Source organism: Cinclus cinclus, chromosome 4 (genome assembly GCF_963662255.1).
Source record: "Cinclus cinclus chromosome 4, bCinCin1.1, whole genome shotgun sequence".
Classification (NCBI taxonomy): Eukaryota; Metazoa; Chordata; class Aves; order Passeriformes; family Cinclidae; genus Cinclus; species Cinclus cinclus.
In genome coordinates this window covers 4,151,195-4,172,077 of record NC_085049.1, presented here as the reverse complement: position 1 = coordinate 4,172,077, position 20,883 = coordinate 4,151,195, and the positions used below count along the sequence as shown (strand labels likewise).

Here is a 20,883-nt window from a genome sequence, read left to right as displayed (position 1 = left end):
ATCTTTAATCATTGCCTCAAGTATTATTAAGGGCTCATCATTTCAACACTTTATTTTGAGTCAGGGCTGCTCACTGTAACACAACTGTCATTAGCATGTATTGCCAAAATAACCGAGAAATAGAGAAATCAAAACACAGCTACTGTGAAAGACCAGTGCATCTATTTCAGGAAGACAACAGCAAGCACTGAACAACTACATGAACCTCTCCATGCTGCTTGCCTTTTGCTTGCCTGCGATGCCCATTTCTAAAGGCTTCAAAGTACTGAAGGAACTCCTTTCACAGAAAGATTAGATCACTTAGGCAACTAACCCTAAGACTAGCTCCTGAAAGGCTCTGATCTGTCTTCTCTCACAAACGGACTCTGCTTTCACCATCTAAGCTAGTTTTATTATTCATGAGAGAATTGTGCTTCTCACAGATCTGACTTTTACACAACTAATTCTTAACCCTTATTAGTAGTTTCTATATCATAGTCAACAATCAGTACTTAATCATGATGGATATCTGATCTGCTCCTTATAGTCAACAGGAGAATAAAAGAGGTTCCACCTCTTCAACTTTGGAAGAAGCATTTAATAATTAAATTCTGTAAAACAACACAAGATTCGATCACACCAGTTTCTTAACTGTAAAAAAACAGTTTAAACAGCTAATGCTGCCAAAGAAGGTCCAACAACCAAAACCAGAAATATACCAGTAATGTAACCAAAACTGAAAGTTAGTTCCCAGTTTCAATACAGATTTTGTAATTCAGAGACCCAAAGGTAATACAAAGGCCCTGATTTCTGTTATTATGAACAAATAATGATGGATTCTTCAGCTAAAACACACTGATGTGTCAATGTACAGCAACTGATTACAGATCAGAATGGACTTATCAATCAAGAAACACAGGTTACAGCACGTTTACCTCATGTAATTGCATTTCAATTCTGTCTAGATGTAAAAGCCTGTTTTGGTATTTTTAATGCCCCTTCCCACATTTTAGCTGGTTGTGTATCAGTTCGTAGTGGCTCCTCAGGATAGAGACTGTTTCAGAAAACATACAGGGGGGGATGAGAGATGACCTTCAGAAATCAAAACCCTGTGTAACTTGTCCACACTGCCTTAGCCCAATACCACAGAAAAAAAACACATTAATGCTGTTTTCAAGCTCTACATCCCCCTCTGTTTCCAAGATTCTTAAACATGGCTTCAGGCCTTAAAAATAGGAAGAAAATATTCAAAAGCACAAGATCTTTAATGTTACTTAAAGATTTAGGACAGCTCTTGCAAAAGTCAAAGAAACTGTATGAACCAGACTGATAAAATTATTGAGCTAACACCTAAGAATACTGCAACATCCAAAAAATACTAAATTAAATTCAATGCTAAAACAGTAAATACAGCTGACATAGGAAAGAAGATACAGTCTCAAACACAGATTGGATACCCTACAAATACAATGTAACTCATACAGAATTGAAACTGGTAGTGCTCAGGCCGATTTTCATGCAAATTTAGTGTGAATAACTTAAATGTGCCAGAGGCCAGAGCACTGTTTTGTTTCTCCAAAATCCTTCTGTTTGCAAACGTTCTATAAATACTCCGGAAAAAGACCAGAGTTCTGCATAGCACATTCATCACCTACAACTGGTTGGCTTTCTTTAGGCAATTACTAGCTAGCACTTCTCCTTCCCACCCCTTGCCCCCTTCCCAGGACCCTGCAGATCGACAGGAATGAGGACCAAGACCTAAATTTGAAGAGTAAACTAAGACAAGTTTCCATTCAATGCTCACAAAGATACTGCACAAACCGAACATAAAATTATTTTAATGCACTTCTGTTAGCACTGTCCTGCCCTCGAAAACTGCAGGATATAAACCAGGAAAATTATCCACAGCTCCCATCTCCTAGAACTGCATCAGCTACTTGGGAAGGAAATCACCAGCAGACTTTTTCCTCACCATAACAAAAGTGCACAGGGATAGCTTTCGCTGTGAAATACATGGTATGAGGGAAAAAAAAAAAAAAAAAAAAAAAAAAAGCTATTTATCAAGGTGTACGATAGCTAAAACCAACATGAAAAGTACAGTACCATACACTTCCAAATTACAGTCTCTGCCCTAGTTACCTTCCTCCTCTTCAAATAAACTGTCTTTGGTCCCTGGATCCCCTGCTCAATGGACTAGGGAATTCCATTCTCAAAGGCACTTTCATGTAGACCATTAAAGAGAGAAAGACACGGGAATGCTCTTTAGTCCTAGACAAGGAGGGACGGTAAGCAAACAGCGCTTACACGCGCTCCGGGCGGCCGCCACCCGCCGCTTCAACCGCGCAGCAGGAGCGATTCCCTGCGGCACGGCCCGGAGCGGGGGCTCACCGGGCCCAGCGGACGTGCGCGGGCACGGCGGCCAAGCCACGCGGGACCACCAGAGCCGCTCTCCCTCCTTCCCTCCCACCCCCGGCCCGCTGGAAGAAGCCCGCGGCCGCCAGATCCCGCAGCCATCCCGGAACCCTGCCTCCCGCGCGCGGCCGCTCACGCCCCCGGGCCCGCCCCCGCCGGTGCCGCGCCAGCACTTCCTGCCCACGCCCAGGGAGCTCCAGCGCGCTCCCTCCCCTCCCGCCGATGGTTCCTGCCCGGCGCGGCGCTCCCCCCCCCCGCCCCTCCCGGCCCCCGGCAGGATGGTTCCTGCCCGGGCCCATCATCTCCAGCCCTTCCCAACAGTCACTCCCTCCCCGCCGCGAAAATACTCGGCCCACAAATATGGCGGCTGACAAAACAGCTCCAGCGGCGCCCTCCCTCCCTCCCTCCCTTCCCTCCCCCAGACCGCTGCGCTCACCTCCCTTCCCCGCCCGCCCGCAGCTGCACCCCCACCCCCCCGCAGGCTGCCGTGCCCAGTCCGCCCCGCTCTTTTCCCCCATGCCGCTCTCCCGTCCCGCTGCGACGGGACCCGCCGGCTCCCGGCCCCCGCCCGCCGGCCCCCGCCGCCCACCCGGCCGTACTCACGCTGTGGGAGCCGCCGAGGAGCGGCTGACAGACCTCCCGCTCCGCCGCTGCGGCCGACGCTCGGCCGGGTTAATGGCGGAGGCCCCGCCGGTGCTGCCGCCTGGCCCCGCGTCCGGCAGCCGCGGGCGGGCGAGCGGGCGCTCGGAGGGCCGCGCTGCCCGCGGCGGTCACCCGGCGCTGGGTGCGGGGCTGCTGCTGCCGCCGGGCGCGGCGCATTCGTGAGGCGCGGCGCGCGTCGCCGTCCGGCTGCGGGCTCGGCGCTCGGCTCCCGGGGCTGAGCGGCTCCCCTCCCCCCGCGGCACAAACAATGCGGCTTCACCACAGCGCTGCGCCGACGGGGGGGAGGAGGAGAGGCGGGCGGGAGGGAGGGAGAGAGCGAGCGAGGGAAGGGACGTGAGGGCGCCAGGCGCCGCCCAGCCCCGGCGCTGCCGCTGCCGCGGGGCGGGGCCTGCGCGCCGCCGCTCCCCGCGCCCGGGGCCGGCACCGGCCGCGCTCGGGGCCGGAACGCGCTGGCCCCGCGACCGCCGCGCTCCGCCCGGACCAGGGCCGGGGCAAGGGCCAGGGCCCGAGCCCCAACCCGAACCCGCCGCGCGTCCCCGGTAGAACGGCCCAGCGCGGGGGCCAAAGAACGGATGGAGGCTCGTTACAAAACCGAGGCTCAAAAGTTGAAGCGAGTGGTATTTATTATCTCTTTAGGGGGGGATGTCCAAGCTCAAGATTCCTTACGTAGAAAATGTGCTTGAAAGTCAGCTCTTTCGTGGTCTCTGGGTCAGGCTGCTGCTTGTAGATTAACTGATCTTTGCCTTACACGTTGACAGAGAAAAAGGTTATTTCTGGCTCCCCCTGCGAAGGACACCCTTTGTTAGGTATTATTTTTAGACACCCATTACAGCCATATTCAAGAACTGGATGATTTTCCTGCAATACATTTCTCCAAGGCAGCTGCACCCACATCCTTATAAAACGATTAGGTGGCCCAGCCTAACACAAACACTTGCCAGTGCTGATCATCCAGAATAAGTCCTACATAAATCATTGGGAGTAGGTGTGATTCTCTTTACTTAACAGTATTTAGCATCCACTCAGCTAAATTGCTGCAGAACAACTTACCAATTCATTTTTATGTTTTCTCTAGCAGTAAGATGTCTCCTTCCCTCAAAAACCAGTTAGTCTCACAATAAATATATGAGTAGGGAATCAAAAGTAGGTAACACCTGTTATTACTTGTAGATAGTTAATTAACATCCAGAGAGTTTAAGCAACTAGGTTGTGGAAATCCTGTAGAATAGGAAAAGTACTTTCCAAATTCTTTTTTTTTTTCTCATTAGGGACCACTTAGCACACTGATCTCTGAATAAAACACAAGCTATTAAAGCATCTAACACTTGTGCAGTGTGCTCAGTGTTGGAATAGATCCCTAAGCTCAGATAGACAAAGTTCCTTCAACTTCCAATATAAGAAAATTCATATTGACTATGGAGGTCATCTAGTAATTTGTGTATTTACCTGTGAGGAACTACTCTCCATTCAAATTATTTTAATGATCCTGCCATCAGTCTCAGAAGTCTTATAACATGCTGATATAAGTTAGTGTTGTTGCACTGGAATAAAACCTGTGATGGAAAGGTATTAAAGAGGCAACATCATACCACATCATGTACATTAATGTGCAAAGTATAAAAATGAATAAAAATGTCAAAAACATCATATTATGTTGGAAATACATTGGTTTATCTTTTAAGGGATAATTCACATGTGTATCTGCTGCGCAGCTGTGCAAATACTTTTTAAGTGGAGACAATTTTTCCACAGAGACCTTGATGGTGTCCACATTCTACATGTATCTGACACACAGCAAGTGTCATTTTTTTTCCAGTTTCTTTTTTTCTACCAGGTGTACTACAGCATTCCATAGTCCCTGGACATCCCTTTGAGAATCTGGTATTCCTTATTGGTGTTTTCCCCATTTGATCACTTTTCTGTAATTTAAACTCATGCTTCTAGATTCTCCCAACTGCTTTCAGTAAGAAGGTGGTATGTAGAGTTTTTGCTCTGGACCATCCAGGCTAGGACACAGAACTCACATCATTCCTTCACATGGTATTTCAGAGTAATGGCACAAAGATCAGGGTACACTCCACAAAAAGCTCTGTGTTAGGAGTCTTAGAGTTTGAAATAATTTCTCATTTACCTTATGACAGGCTACCAGAGCAGGATGCTCAACCTCTCCGTTTTAAGTATTAGTACATTAGCCCATGTATTTCAAAATAGAACAGTATGTAGTATTGTCTGGGGCATGTGACCAGTTCTCAGCACATGTGCCTAATAACCTCAAAGATCTGTTACCTTGGTCTTTTCCACACAATCACTATTTATCAGCCTCAGCATCCTCCTCTGTTTTCTCCTTGAATCAAACTTCATGAGACACATTACTATGTTTCTAAAGTGTATCACCTTTTTTTTTTACAGATTAATAAAAGTCAACTCAAGACTCACAGCAGCACTAAATAACTTGTAAGGGTACTGACTTACTTTGGATGCAACTTTGTATCCCTCTCCTGGCCTGGAGAGCAGGCTGGGGAAGAGACAAGAAAGAATCAGATGTCACTCCACATCTTCCTTAGAACCTGCAAGAATATGCACTTCGAGAAAGGTTTTGGACTGCCAAAACATGCACGTGTGGGTCCTCCTATGATGATGACAAATCTGCCTAACCTTGCATGCGATACTTCTGTACAATGCCTGAAGGTAATGCATCACCGGTAAGTTTTCACGTTTGGCTTCTCCATTATACAGTCTACACCTTCACACTTATCTATGAGATACAACATTACCATGGTCCTCTCATCCCACATGGGGATGCTTTTAGATCTCACTTACTTCATCAGTCATCCCAGGTGGCACTGGTGGAATACTCGTGGGCATGATTTACAAGTTCACAAAAGAAAGGTTGTTCCCAAACTTCACAAAAGCTAGAACAGCATTCACTGTGGAAAAGATGCTGTAACCTTACCAATAGATATATTACAGCAGTGTGCTGACCAAATTTCAGCTGTTTATTTTCAGTCTGTGGGGTGGTGGTGCAGAGTCACTTCACATCCTCTGGGCGCTTTGCAAATTTTTTGTATTTAACGAAAAATACACATCTCACTGATCCATCTCCTAGTTATCATTGATACCTTGTCAGAAAGATTGGTATAACATACTGGACTGAGTAGGATATATGGTTCAAAATCCTAGATGACCACCCCAGAATGAAGATTTTTTTTTTTTTTTGCTTCAAATATATAGTAGAAATGTTGGTCCATTTTATTCCTATTTGTTTACTGACTATATTCCTTGTTCTCTAGGTAGGACAAATTGTCAGGATTTTCCTTCTCAGTGCTCTGATCTGGAAGTTTTAGCTGTATTATGACAAAAGGGGGAATAAAAATGAAATAATATCAGTGTACATAATGTTCACCAATTGCTATGGAATCAAGGATTTTCTGTTTCTTACAGCCTCAGTAACTCTTACTTCCTGCACATTCTCACAGCCAAAGTGGTTCTTTGTTAATAAATTGGTAAGACCATTTAGTCTGACCCTTCAGAACAGTTCATGTCGATCCAAAAGAAGAGTCTTCACCAAAATACAAGTTTAAAAACAGACTGGGAGCTGTGTCAGTGCCTTTTATGGTACTGATGAAGGTCCAAAGACCTTTTATCATCAGAGCACCACCAGAAGTCCCACTTGATCAGAGTGCTTGCTAAGAAATACTGAGCTGCATCTGCTAAGCAGTCCTATGGAATGTTATCTACAGATAAACCTGAAGATCATTTAACAGAGTGGTCTTCAAGTAGTAAAGCTGCTATGCAAAGGCCCTTACTGCATTTCCATTTAAGCATTTGTTGGCACTAATGTTTGGGGTCACCTACTGCAAGAAGAGGTATGTATCCTGTCACTTGCTGACAGAGAGACACACCAAGCACTTTGCTGAGATGCACAACTGACAGGGAAACCTACAGCCTGCTTTACTTATGCCTATATTGAATCCTTTAACGTCATACCTTTAGGATTTTGCTGTTTTAAGGTGCTCTCTACAAAATGTGCTCCTAACAGTTGCACGGTGGAAGGTGAGGACTGACCTCGCTCCTCTGGACACTGCAAAGATGCAAAATTAAACTTCACAATTAAGATATACATGAAAACGTATGTAAACTATGCTTCAATAATACAAAACAAAAACCCACACCCAAATTACAACATGCTGCAACATAAACACAGAGCTTGCCCATGTAGTGACCTGTAGGTCTGCCAAACAGCAGAACTACCATCTACTATTTTAGAGACTATTTTATCAAGAACAAACCCTTGGTACAGAGTTATTGGCACTCTTATGCATAATATTGTTTTTTCCAAATGAGTAGACAGAGCCATAATCAAGAGAATAATATCCCCCTTCTCTTTCATCATTGTCTCTTCGGTATTAATTATTCAATTCCTAGTGCTTACAGTTTGGCACCTTGATTATGTTCTGCATAGTAACTCCCCCTGCAAAGGTCTTTGTGGGAAGCTATTCCTGCCATGGGATAGCTGCCATCAGAACAACCCCTTCATAAACAAGTCACCAATTTTCTGTTTAGCTCCCAGGAGAGCATCCCTGCATGATCAGATGAAAATGATTACCAGCACAAAAGAGCAGCAGTAAAGTAAATCCAGGATTTGGGAGTGCCCCTCCAGCATCCCCAGTTATTAGCCATCATTAGTTTAGCTTACAAAAGCAGCTGCATGTTTAGAATTGGAGTGTCTGCCAATTCACACAGCATAACTAACTGAGACAAATTATGGGCAAAGACAGAATGTCAATGGTAATGGGTAGGAATCAAAAAGCAAAACAGCAATTGCTATGCAAAAAGTTCTAAAAATATCATACTTACACAGCAAAAGATTATAAAACAGCATGGCTAACCAATCTACTTTGGATTTTGAACTCTTTTTTTTTGCAAGACACTTTGAGGAAACCTCAGTAGCCGATATAAGGCAGAATTTATAGAAAGTTACTGCAAAAAAGGGACCTGCTTGAACTGAACAGTTTTGTCAAATGCAGCCATAACAAAGGGAAAACAAAGTGTGCTCCATACCTATATCTGACAATCAGTTTTGAGAAACACAATTTCTTTTCTCCTGATCAGGTTTGGATTTCAGAAGATATGTGAGTTTGTGATAAATGAAGTAACTTCTTAAGATAGCATAACCCATGCAAACAGTATTATGCAAATACACTGTTACCTTCTCCCTTTCCTACTTCCTGATCCTCTCCTCTATACTGGAAAGGATTCTCTACACAGCATTCATCCAAGCAAAGACTGCCTTCGTAAAGTTTAATTACACATAAAGTTTATTTTATTTATTGAAACCCTTAGAGTGACTTCTCTATTCTCAATTCCTCTGGTGACAGCCAAACTTGCAAATATAATACGAGATGAGGGATAAGCTCTGAGGGAAGCTCTTTTCCTAGTCAGCTCACTCAGAAACAATCTCTAAGAAACAATCCCCAATGTTTACAGTGAGTTAAAAGTTCAGCCTTAGTATAATTAAGTTAAAATTCAATTAGCAATAAGACCCAAATCCAGTTTTAATCACTTTACTATCTCTTCCTCATTCATTCTAGAGGAAAAACCTGGTCTGCAGATGGTTAAAATGGTCTGCAATGGAGGAAGTTCGACTGTTAGAATCCCTAGCCATTTATCACAGAATAACTTCAAAAACAGATGGGCTTATTCAGAATTAAAACCTTGCCGCCTTGTTTATATGGGGAAGGACTACAGGAAGGTGATATCAAAATCTGGGAAGGAAAAAGAAAGTGAAAAATAAGTCAGAAGACTCAACACATGACATCCACAAAAAAGCCTGAACCACTAAGAGCAAGCGGCATGGCCTGCAGCTTCCTCTGTTCAGAGAAACCCCACTCGTGTATCCCTTAACAAGCAGTAATGAGCCCTACACAACCTTGTTTGTCCCAGACTTGCTACTGCCTCAGCCAAGGCCTGATGCTGTCTAATAAAGAAAACTTCCAAACTCATGTATATATAAATCAATTCTGATACTGATGGCTTCATAATATAGACAAAAATCTCCACAGGCCCAATAAAAATGCTAGAATAGGAACTTCAAAACTAACCACTCCTGAAAGACATACTCCAGCACCATGCTCACTGTACGTGAAGGGCAAGTAGGAGTAAATCCTGTCAACATGCTACTGTATGTTCAATTCAAGTTAAAAATCAGTGACATACACCTCTGATATGTTACAGAGGATGACTGAGATGAAAGAGCTGTGTTCTTAACAAATGAGGTAATTAATATAAAGGCACAAGGGCACTGTGGTTTTGGCAGTGAATGATTGCTCAAGCCTTATTTCCTGAGCACCCACCCTGACATCTTGGATCTGATGAGCAAAGCCAAGTACCCACTGAAATAAATGGGTAAGTATGCTAAACGTAAGTAATTTGCTATGCTACAAATTCTTAGCAACCATACCCCATGATAGATACTAAATAGGACATCCAGATCTAGTAGTTTTGACCTCTTTTTTAAGGTTTTGATCATTAAGTTAACTAGATAGATTCCTGAAAGAGGCTGGGGTCTATAAAAGGAGGAAAGGAGGTAATTTTATTAAATGTTTTACCTCTGTGCGTACAAAAATCTGCAATTCTTTGTGCTTTATTTAAGAACTGTTATCTCTTGATGTAGTTGTATTCTTCATGACTTCATATGGAAAATGCATCACTGATGCAGAAGTTGCTAGAGGTGAAGCCAGAAGTTTGAGTGAAAATAAGCTTACCAGAACATGTTTGGAAATAAATATTAACTGTTTAATTTTGCTAAAAAAAAAGGTAACAGAACCGATGCTCCTAACTACACTGTTATTATCAACGTTTAGTGTTTCCACTGCTAACTACACTGTTATTATCAAGGTTTAGTGTTTCCAAATGTATACAAACGCAAAAAGACAGAACCAAATCACTTAATCACTGCAGTATCAACATTATGTTTGCTACAAATAAAGAAATGGAAGGAAGGAATCAATAAAACTAGATTAAGATGAACAGCCCAGTGACTGGAAAGACCCTGGGACCACAGAACTCTGTCTGCAGCACTAAACATCTACATTTGGCTAATAACATATTGAAATAGGTGCATTTAAAGCGTATTTTAAGTTCGGTCACAGTAAGATGGGATACAAGAAGTTAATTTAGTTTCCAACTGGTCTTGGGCCCTTGCTATAGCCTCCCCGAGAGCCTTTCAAGTTCAAAGTACACCCTAGCACAGAGAATGACAGAGATGGTTACTTACAGCTACATTAAGTGATGTTTCTTTCTTCTCTGAACCTGTATTACCTATTTACAAGAGAAACCAAACAATTTATTTGGAAGCATGGTCTCCTGAACTTCTGCTATTCTACAAAACATAATGGGGAGCCAGATACTTGCAGTTTGCTCCAGGGACTGGAGTGAGAAATTACTTCTTATATATTCATTTAATCTATCACTTCTAATTCATGCCAGGTACAGTTAACCGTGCAAATAAAGATGTTTATTCAAAATATCTGAAACTGATAAGATTATAAATGTGTAAATGGAGAGAAAAATCAAAGAAAAAGAATCACTCTTCTGAAGTTAAATAACCAAAGTTTTGGGTTCTTCCTGTCAGGATGCCTTGCAGGTTTTCCTAATTATCTGTCTTCCTAAATGACTATGTTCTTTCACATATTTACACCTCAGATTTCAACTTTTATGGAAAATCTGTATCTTTAGGCTACCATCACACCATTGCTGCTACATTCACCACAAGCCGGCAGTCTGGAGCCTTCTCTAGGAATTGTAGTTATTTACTCTTCCTTTTGCCTGTCACCAGATCACCACCTCTGTGTTTTATTCATCACATTACTTGGTTGTTTGTGAGAAAATGTTCCAGATTTGCTTTGCTCAGACATTTAAGACCCAATTTCTTGAGTTTCCAGAATACTTTTGTAAAACAACAACAACAGAGAAATTCCAGTTATTTCACTCAATCTGTTATATACACCTGTATATTATATATAGAGTCATTAATTGGTTCTCAAGCCACCTAAAAGATACTTTAAAGAAATAATTAACTTTCATTAATCTCAACTTCCCTAACTGTTAAGGAAATTTTCAGAAGAGGACGTATGAAAAAATGAAGAGAGGTGATTACAGAAATAGCAACATGCAGTGCAAAGTGCAAAACTGATTTCCAGTCTTTTTAAAATATACTTTTCAAAAATTTCCAACTGTGAATTGTGAAACTCTCTAAAATCACAGCTGTTGAAAAATGCTGTTAACAAAGCCACATACCCAAATATTTAATCTTTCCACACCGTGATAAGCATAACTACATCATTTCAACTGTTGCAATTTTATAGTTCTCTAAAAGATGCTTTGTGAGATGATATATTTTGATAGTACTAATAACAGTTGTTGCTATCACCACCATAATGTCTTGTCAACAGACTGGTGATAGACTTCTTAACTAAGCTCTTGCACATCTATTACTGTGTCTAGTTGGCAGATCTAGCCAAGATCAAGCTTCATTTTTTAAGAAGTTTTATTCATATAACTGTACTGTGAACAGTGGAACACAAGTAACTTCACCTCAAATCACTTTGGCCTCAGTTGCCTGGCCCAAATCACCTACTGTAACTAATACATATACTATATATATAATACTGTCTGTATATACATATACACACACACTGATACAGTTGAACTCTACCAATAAAAAGGAACTGTAAATTAAAAAGTAATAAGGAACAAAGGACTTCCTGCACACAGCATAACAACTATTTTGTTGGCAGTTTGAGTAGTATAACAAAAAAAAAAAAAAAAACCACTTTGACACGAGATTTCCAAAGGAAGTAGTAACCACAACAAATTATTTACTGTATATTGACTGGCAGAACCCATTTAGAAAAATCACACCAGTGCTTAAGTACAAATATACACCTAATATGGCAGAATGCTGAGAAGCCCCACTATTTCAAATCAAAAAGCTATTGACTGATCTCTTAATTTACTGCTGTATATCCTACCAAAACACTTTTTACTAAACCTGTTCAAATTACAAAGAAAAAGACATGAAAGTAACTCAAACCAAAAAACAAGGACTTGTTTAAGCACTATCTCTCTAAACACTGTCTTAACCTAAAGTTTAAGTTTTCAAACCAATAATGTGTTCAGTACTCTTAAGGTTTTTCTCCAGTTTTAACTCCCAAAGGCAAGCAGCAAGTTACAACTACCAACACTTTAGGCACAGAAAAGTGTAATCTCTGACTGCCACTGGGAATTTGAAAACAAATATCACAATCATAGCAGATTATATTTCACTCAGCTCTCCGGAGAAATAACATATATCAAAAAGACCCAACAAACCACCCTTCTTCACCTTCACCCCACCTGAAAAGCCTGGATCACTCGGCCCATTGATAACCTTAACTAATGTTTCTCAGTCGAAGACAATCATCGATCTACAACCGAACACAGGAACTGGAGGAGCTTCATCCAGAACACGACCTCAAGATCATATGTAGCAGGTCACTGTTTCCCTGAAGCGGCGCAGCGCATTCCCTTCAGCCCTGAACATCCTTCCCTGGGATGCTGCTCGGGTGAGACTCGAGCGCCACGCCAAGGGCCCCTCCCGAGGCAGGCTCAGCGCATCAAAACGGCGCCCAGAACCAAACGCACTGTGCGTTACACCACGCGTACACAGCAGGGCGGGTTTAACTGCGGACACGAACAATGGAGGCTAAATCCTAACAAGGCGAGGGCTGCGCTCGGAACAGCGTGTCCGTGCCCGACAGTCTCTCCACGGCCGGCCCGCGGGGAATGCGAGGCGCCCGCCCGCAGCCTCCCGGGGAAAGCGCAGACCGGCCGGGCAGAGGCCCCGGGGGTCCCTGCAGGCCTGAAGCACCGCAGGAACCGCCCCAACCCCGGCCCGCCGCCCTCAGCCGCCCCAGGAACGAAGCGGGACGCAGCGACCAGCGGCCGCGCCCTTGCGGAGAAGGCCGGAATCGGGTATCGGACCCCGGCCCGCCCCGGGGCGCCGCCGCGAAGGGACCCCGCGGCCCCAGAACGCCGCTGCCCGGCGCCGCCATTTTGCGGCCCGGAGCGCTGACATGTCGCGCGCCGTGCGTGGCACCGCCCCCCGCGCCTGCGCCCCGCGCCCGCGGCGGCCGAGCCGGGGCAGCTGCTCAGCGCCGCGGCGGCGGCGGAGACAAAGCGCCGGGTAATGAATGGGACGGGCCCGCCCGGCCCTTCCTCTTAACTCCTTCGGGCCCGGCCGGGCGGCGGCAGCGGCGACCTCCGGCTTCCCCCGCGGCGGCCGCCCGGGGAGGTGAGTAGCACTGTTCCGGTACCGGCAGGGCGCCGGGCAGGGTGGTACGGCTCTCTGGTCCCGCGGCGCCCCCTCCCCCTCCTGTGCCCGCCACCTCCGCGTTTGGCCTCAGCGGCCTCGGTGCCTTGCGCGGTCGGGGACCTGCGTCCCGGGCCCGGCGGCGCCTCGTCCCTCCCGGGAGCCGCCCGCGGGACAGCGCCGCTAGGCCGGGGAGGGGGCGTGTGGCGGCAGGGCAGCGCAGGAAGCCGCGAACCAGGCCCGCGGTGCCGGCTCTATTGTCTGCGGGGCCCCGCGGGGGGCCCGGACGCCCCGGTGAACGGAGGTCGCCGGTGCCTACGGGTTCGGTGCTGTCCCGGGCCGCCCGGCGGGCCCCACCGCCCCCCGCCCGGGGAGAGGTGCCCGCCGCGGTGCCGGGTGCTCCTCGAGCCCCCCCCCCCGGCATTGTGCCCGGTGCGGGCCGGGCCGGGCCGGCGGGGCCAGCCGGGGCTGAGCACCCGCGCCCACCTGGCGGGGCCGCAGGAGCCCGGCCCGCGGAGGGAGCGGTGACCATGTGGCCTCTGCCTTCCCCGACCCAAGATGGCCCAGGCAGCTCCCGGCGTGGAGAGCCCACCGCCCTGCTCAGGGTGAGAACACCCGGCACTGGGGGCCGGCTCGGGTACGGGCTCCCGAGTCGGTGCCGGGACCGGAAAGCCCGGGAAATCCTGAAAAGCGTTTCCCCCCCCTCCCCGAGAAACAGGACACGAGGCGGGCAGGCGCCGCCAGCGGCTTCGGCCGCGGCGTAAGCACCGCGTCCGCGCTTGTTTGCGGTGAAGTTCCAGCCATCCCTTCTGGGGAGAGTCGCTCAAGAATGGTGTCTCGGAAAAGTGTAGAATTTAGCTTTCTTGTAGCGCTGCTCTCGTTTTCTGCTTGGGGCATGGTAACTTTGCTTAAAAGTGTCTTTTGTAGCTTTTAGATCTACACTGAGACAGCTGCTGATGTTAGAGAGCTTGTATTAGAACGCTTCCTGGAGTTCTCAGGGTGTCCAATACTCTCAAAGTCGTCTGCTGCATATACAGCCTACTAAAAGTATAAAAACGTGTATTATTGTAATGAAAGCCTCTTCTGCATTAATGGTGGTTCTACTTGTCATTGCTAAGTTTAGTAGAGTTAGTCTTTTCAGCGTAGAGACCTTTCTCCGTAGTGCTTATGTGTTAGAAGCAGTCCTGTCTTGTTTCTGGGGCTTCCTTTGAGAGATTTCAATAATTTAGCATGAGCTGTCATGCTACACCTATAATACTAACCAGAGAGAGCTTTTCAAGCCCCTGTAATACAAATGTACTTTCCAGACTTCCCTTACATGTTGCTGTCTTTATGGCCCGCTATACATGTGTATCTGTTTTGCTTTTCAAGAGCATGAGCATAGCACTTTTCTTCTAAAGGTTGTCTTCTGTAATGCAGTGTTTCACTTCAAGTGCAGGCGTGCACCCTTGGGAGGACATTCGTGGCTTACATACTGGGGAGAGTGAAGTGTGGAAGACTTTATCAACTATCCCCAAGATACTATGCTGCTAGTAGGAAGCCTGTGTTTGTGCAAATACTGGGCAGGGGTATTCTAATTATTGCTCAATATGGAGACTGGTTGTGCAGAGGAAAAAAATTCTGTTCAAAATAAATTCTTTTGTGTGCTTTTAGGAGTTTGAGTGCTGTCCTCTAGGTCCTATAAGACAAACAGGTGAGGTGCTACTTTGGTACTTTATGTTGTTAGTTGTAACAGATATTGAGGAATTTATTCCATAGGAGTTCTCTAGAGGAGTCAAATGTAAGAATTGATTGAGAATAAGTTAAAATAAGTACCTAAACTAAATAACTTGGAGAAAAGTTTTCTAAGCATTTGTGCTGTTACATAACAATAACTCTTGCTTCTTGTGGTGTAATGTCCCCCATCCTTGTGACTGCTCTGCCTTCTTGGAAGCTCCTCGTGAGCCCTGACTGAACCAGCTGAGTGATGAAGTGAGCCTTGACTGTGCCAGTTGGGCCACGAGGCACTCCCTGATCCCACTGGGAGCTCTGGCGTGGTAAAGGTGGGAAACAAAGGATCAGCAATTACCTCTCTTAGTCTTGGTAAACCATTTACCTGGATGAAGCCCGAGTAGAACAGTATCATTGTTACTGCACTTTGGGGAAAAAAGCTTAGTAGTTACTGACTTGATTTACGGTCAGGAAGGAAAGTTACTGATGACCAAAGTCAATCACCTTCTGACCCTATAAACAGCAGTCCTAGGTGAGGCTGTCTGAGCTCACCTGGACAGCAGCAGCCTGTGTCAGTGCCTCCCAGATCTCACAAACCCTCAAGTCTGTGGTACTCAAGGACTGTCAGCCCCTCACCCTCCAGCTCCATGTTGCTCAAGGTGCAGCCATTGCCTATTGGGAAATGCAAAAGGATTTGATGTATTTTAGTGAATCCGAAGGGAATTTTTCATGAGCCTTTGCATATGTAGAAATAGGTGTATGCACCATTTACCTATGTGTAAGTGAATGGTTACACTACAAATGTTGCTATTTTGAATCCATAGTTAAGTCGTTCTTGTAGTTACTGTGAAAACTATAAAATCACTTTGTAAATGTTAAAATATTCAAATATTAAGTGCTGCTAGATCCTTCTGCACCCTTATCTTTCCACCCATATCCTTTGCAGTCTTACTGCTTTTGCATTCACAGCCTTTGTATAAATCATTCCAAATTGCTTCTTATTTGATCTTCCTTTGTATGCTTTAGTCTGTGTAGTTAAGCAGTAGAGTGAACCTTGCCATTGAACTCTGTAAAATTGCATTTTCACATATCCATGTTAAGCCCTGCTTTTGCCAGTACCTTTGACAGTGTTGCTTTAAGCAAACCTCTCATTCATGACATCTGTATAAAGCAGAATGGTATGGCATCGTCGTTGATAATGTGAGAGGCAAGGTATAGAACAGCAAAAGGCTAGACAGGTGATAAAATTAGAGTAGTGTTTGTTATCTTTTTGTTACTTTGGCTGCTGCAGCCTCTCTATCTGGTGCTTCCCTCTACTATGGCTTGTTTTTAAACCCAGACAGTAAATGTCCAGAGCAAGAACCGTGTTTGCAGAACAGCCAGTGTCACAGGTGCTTAGTGCAGAGGGGGTCTTCTTCAATAAACATTAACACACCACTAAGACTTATACCAGGGCCTTGGAAAGTGCAAGAGGGTGACAGGACTTGACAAGTTTATTTGAAATTGTCCATCCACTGAAGTAGAAAATCCTATCCAATACTTTTAAAAAGTAGGAGCCTGATGAGTCTTTCTGTTTTCTTCTCCCTTTATTCTTGGAATTTGTTCTCTTGTGAGTTTTTAGAATCCTAAATACATTAACTTCTGAGAGGTTGTTTTTTTTTTTCCTCTGAGAATGTTTGAGTTAAAGAATGTACCTGTTGTATTTCCCAAAAGCTTGCTGCATTTTATTGCCATTCACAGTGAAGAATATTTACTGGGGGGTTTGTAAATCCAGTTTCTTTGCAGCTTGCTTTTTAACTTTTTATGGGTTTCATCTTCAAAGTGAGCATGTTTTGCTATGGGGTTGCCACTGTAATGAACAGTTAAAATAATCAGCCATATGCAAATAGCATGATGATAAATGTATATTGGCTTAGTTTCATATAGAAAAGAATATTATAGGTAGTTTAATGGAGAATTTTGCACCTTACAGAGTGGAGTATTTAACTCATCATGATACATTTTTTCCTGAAGTAGGGGTAATCTTCATGTATTAGTAGTATCAACATAAGGTAATTTACATAATGTTGTCTGTTGTAGTGCATACTTTCAAAACAGACTTCACAGAGAAAGAGTTCTTGTATGGCAGATATGCCTTGTTTTCTGCACATCTTTGGCTATTTATTTTGTATTTGTTACTGTCATCCTTAGTATTGGTCAATTTACAACTATGGAATTGTTTCATTTCAGCCAATTAGTGAAAAACAATGAGTAGTGTCTGTGGCCTAATGGTAGCTTTCAAGTGAAATCTAGAGTTTGAAGCTCTCAGGTTAAGAAGTAAGAAAAACGAAAGCTTTTATTGTAATTTTTGGTGCTTTTTTGGTTGTTTGTTTGTTTGGGATTTTTTGTTTCTTTGTTTGTTTGCTGAAGTGAAGGAAATTCTGTCCTAAATTAGTGTGTTATGTATTTTAACCATGGTAGTATTGGTTTAGGTTTGGGGATTTTGATTTTTTTTCTTTTTTTTTTGTGATGAGATAGAACTCAGTGTGATGGGTTGTTAAAACAACAGGGAAATGGCTTGATTTTAAAGGCCCTTATTTTCATTTGAGTGTGATGATTCACAATAAATACTGATTTTTATTTTTTTTAAATATTGAGTAACATATTAGAAGATGAGGTATGACCCTTTTCAATAGTCTAAGACTGGTTTTCAGTGGATGTTGACATAAGAAATATTATTATATTACCATAATCTTTGTGTAAACTCACAACCTGTGTGCTCTCTTTAGCAATTGCTGCACAGTTGCATCCTTTCCATCTCACCTCCTTCCCTTCCTGCTTTGTTGTTTAAAGACTTGTAGGGTTGGACAATCCAGCTCTGAAGGACTCAGAAGTTTACTAGTTTTTTTTTGCTACAGCTGTGTGAAAGGTTGTTGGATTTTTTTTCTTCTTTCCTTTTTTTTTAACATCTTCTAGTTTGCATTCACTAGTGTCATACAGATACGATTTTCCCATGATGTGGTTAGAGTCATTTTTGCAGTTACTGTGGAGATCTTCTTTATATTTAATATAAAAGCCAGTTCTGGGATTCAGTACTCATAAGCTTGAAAATCGAGGGTGAAAATAGAATTTTTAACAGCTGAACGTTTTAGCAATACTTTTTTGCAATTATTTGCAAAATATATGGGAAAAGATATTTAATAATATATTTCTCTCCTGTGATCAAAGAATTTGTGCCTGCTTCACCCCAAATGGGTTAAGTGGCTTTTCAGTAATTACTCTACTTACCTGTTGCTGTAATTCTGTATGCTATTTTCTGAATCAGTGTCTGCCTCTAAAGAAAATAATCTGAGATCCAGCTAAAATTATTTTTTTCTTTTCTATTTTTCTCACAAAAATAAGCAATCAAGAAAACCCAAACATTAATTTGAATTGAACAAGATGTTTGGCCTGGCTTGAAGCTATAACAAGTTTAACAATTCTTTAACAAATCCGAGAGGGGGGAAAGTGGGAATGGAAGGGTTGAGGGATTCTGGTGTTTTTTAAAGACACCAGGGAGCATAAAGATTCATATTTGTACTTTATTTTGCCTGTAGTCTGATGGCTCTGGCACTTACAAGGAATGTGGGAGAGCCAGGTTTACTTCCCTGCTTTGCCTGAGGAGCTTAATCCACATCTGAGGAGAGTTCCCTAACTGCTCCACTGATCACCCTGCCTCTGGTGGCTCTGTGTCTCCTTGGCTGACACCTTCCTCTCTGCATACATTATTTAAGTGTTGCTGTAATAGGGATGGCTAAAGGATCTCAACAGTCAGATTAGCCAGCAGCACAGCTCTGGAGGTGTTTCAATCGTTTAAGAGGCACTTAGGAGTGTTTTTTAAGTAAAAATTGTCAGTAAGAGAAGTGATATATAGTTCATTTCATAATGCACACTAAGCCAATCATCATCGTCTGCCCTCTGAGAGGTGATCTCCTTCCTAAGGGAAAAAAGCCCTAAGTGTGCATAGAAATATGCATGTTTGTACATACATATAGTGTTAAACATCTCAGTCTGATCAGGAAGGCTCAACATAAGAGAGAATGCCTTGCACATTATGGATTTTCTAATGTGGCAAAACATTTAATTGGTTTGTTGGGTTGGGTTTTTCTCAGTGTACTGGGGCCTCTGCACTATGGCACTCATGTCTGTATATTGATGATATCAGTGGGACTGAAGTTGCAAAACTCAAAATATGTGTCCTGCAATAGACTGTTTTGTTCTGTTTAGTTGTTAAGTCAAAATAAGTGATCTAATATGCTCCACTTGCAGTCACTCCTTCCTCATACACAGGGAATGATAATCTTGTGTTGATCCTATGGTATTGCATGTTGATTAATACACGTGGTTGGTCAAGTGTATAAGCAATATATTTAGCTTATGAAGAGAAGGTGTAGCAAGCTGAATCCTCTAGTGCATGGAAAGGTGTCAGCAAGCTCCTTTGAAATCTTGCATGTAATGTAGTTTCTGTTTCATTTAGCACAAGTATAAAAAAAATGGAGCAGTGCTAAAATAAATACAAAAATTTTACTTTTAAATTTTATTTTAGCAATAATCGGAATGATTTTTATTTTTATCTTTATTTTTTATTTTTATTTTGCTTTGAGCTCTAGAAGTGAAAATGTCTGATTTTTCTTGATAATTGTGAGGGCTAGAGATTTGAAAAAAGGTGAGAGTCAGGTAAGTGCAGCTCCTGGAGCTGTGGCCTGAAGAGAAATTTGAAACATCCCATGAGTTTCTGCTGTGACTGTTACTGTGTTTAAAAAATATCAAAAGTAATTACTTTCTTCTTTTCCTTAGATACATCATCTCATTAAGTTGGAGTAGCAAGTATTTAACCTCAAATGAAGCTGCCTGCCTGCAGTGGAACAGATGTGTAAGTTTGTTTGTTTTTCTCAATAAAATACTGAGCAGAAGTTTGTTTTGGGTCTTGTATCATTTATATTAATTTAAAGAAAGACAATGGGAAAAGGTAGTGAATAATTGTATGCCTTTGCATTGACTTGTATGGAGCTTAATAATTTAGCAGGAGGTTTGTATGAGTGCCTGAGCCTTAAAAATTAAGTTTGGAAGCCTGGATATCTTTAGAGTGGTACAGAAATAGTAACTATTTTATGATTTATGGGACACTTCTTACTCTGTGGTATCAGCTGGCATATATACATTCTTACCCTGAATTATACTGTTTAAAAAGGGGAGGTAACTTAGATGCTGCATTCATCCTGTACTCAGATTACAGGAGTCATAATCAGATTTCAAGTCTTCACTGAGTGAGTTAGTTTTAATATTTTCTTCTAGGATTTTTGTCTGAAAATATTAAAACTTTATATATTCTGTTTGAGCTTTTGAATACAGATTTTTTTGGGAGCCTGAGGTTCCTGAGTACAATGCCATAGAGAAAAAATTGTTCATATGAAGATAAGCATTTTTATATGGAGTAACAATAAATGTTGTTCTTGTGTAATGTTTCAGAGCTTTGTATTTATTTCTTATCCCATCCCCTCTGTGCCCTGAATAAAATAGTTCCATTTTTAAACTATCTGTATTATTGGTTAACATGCATGTTAGCAACAGATAGACAAAATGTTTAGGGTGGAGAAAATGTTGAGCTAGGAAGTCTTAGTGGGGTCATTCAATCAGAAGAAGGGACCTCTAAAGGCCACTTAGTCAAACCCCTTGCCATGAGGAGGGACATTTTCAGCTAGACTACATCACTCAGAGCCCCATCCAGCCTGGCCTTGAGTCTTGCCAGA

General features: G+C 43.3%; 1 protein-coding gene and 1 long non-coding RNA gene across 3 annotated transcripts in view; both read right to left on the bottom strand.

Moving 5' to 3' along the window:
- The window catches only part of BRD1 (bromodomain containing 1), a 57,526-nt gene extending 54,246 nt beyond the window's left edge, over window positions 1-3,280 (bottom strand). For both annotated transcript variants that reach the window (XM_062491587.1, XM_062491588.1), the window contains exon 1: window positions 2,995-3,280. The gene's annotated coding sequence lies outside the window, so the exon portion shown is untranslated. The remainder of the gene's footprint in view (window positions 1-2,994) is intronic.
- A 417-nt stretch (window positions 3,281-3,697) lies between these two features.
- Window positions 3,698-9,778, bottom strand: LOC134043879 (uncharacterized). Its single transcript, XR_009933195.1, has 5 exons — window positions 9,663-9,778; window positions 7,042-7,135; window positions 5,527-5,569; window positions 4,501-4,607; window positions 3,698-3,837 (listed from the first exon to the last, which is right to left on the bottom strand). It is a non-coding gene; the product is annotated as an uncharacterized LOC134043879 (long non-coding RNA).
- Between the last annotated feature and the right edge of the window lie 11,105 nt (window positions 9,779-20,883).